Raw genomic sequence first — 1,281 nt, 5'->3', positions numbered from 1 at the left:
CTCTCTCACTCCCTCACTCCACACACACCTCCTCACACACCCCTCACTCACACACTCCTTTACTCACACACCCTCACTCCACACACCCTTACTCACACACCCTCCTCACACACACCTCACTCTTTTACACCCTCACTCCTGCCCTCACACACACACTCACTCACCCTTGCTGCCTTACACCACTTGTGCACACCTCTGGCTTTACCACACCCTCACTGGCACACCCTCACTCAGCACTGCCCTCCTCCACACCCTACCTCACACCCTCTCACACCCATCACACACCCTTACTGCCTCCTCCACACACCCCTCCTCACACACCCTTACTCACACACCTCCTCCACACATACTCACACCCTGCTCTACACACCCTCACCTCACACACCCTTACTCACACACCCTTCCTCACACACCCTCCTCACACCCTCTCCACACCCCACTCACACACCCTCCTCTCACACCACACACTTCACACACCCACTTACTCAATAAATAGTGCTGGCCAGCATCATAAATAAGAACAATAAGCATCATCAAGCATAATAAAGCATATCAGCATCATCCATCATCGCATAATAACGTAGCATCATCACTATTTATAAATCATCGTATCACACCCTCACTCACATGCACACCATCTTGTACTCACACATCCTGCCCTCCTCACACACCCTCCTCATGTACACCTTGTCACCCTCCTCACGTGTGCCCCATACACACCCTCACCTCCTCTTGCACACCTCCCTCACACCCCCACTACACACCTCACTTCCACACACCTCCCTACACACCTCAGACTACACCCTACCTACACACCTTACTTACATATACTCGTTACTCATACTACTTTATTTACACCTTCCTTTGTATACTCTATTTACATAATTTTACTACATACCTTCCTCATACACTTTTACTTACATACCTTACTTACACACTTTTATTTACATACTCTTGCCTCACTTTCCTTTATACTTACTACACCTCTCAGCACTCCTCTTCCTTTGCACCTCTCACACATAAATAAACCTCTCTAAGCACACCCTCACACTCTCCCTTACATACTCCCATTCACCCTCCTTCCTCCATTTACATTAATTCACTCATACATACTCCCATTTTACACACTCTCCCTCACTCCCATTTGCAGCACCTCACTCATTAATCTTCCTGACACACTCTCACGAGGCCTCACTCAGCACTTTACTCATACACTCCTCTCACACTCCTCTCACACACCCTCCATACACTTATTTACACACCTTTACGGGAGACACTCCT

This window comes from Hemibagrus wyckioides, linkage group LG29, assembly GCF_019097595.1.
Source record: "Hemibagrus wyckioides isolate EC202008001 linkage group LG29, SWU_Hwy_1.0, whole genome shotgun sequence".
Lineage (NCBI taxonomy): Eukaryota > Metazoa > Chordata > Actinopteri > Siluriformes > Bagridae > Hemibagrus > Hemibagrus wyckioides.
Note: the sequence above shows the minus strand (reverse complement) of the source record.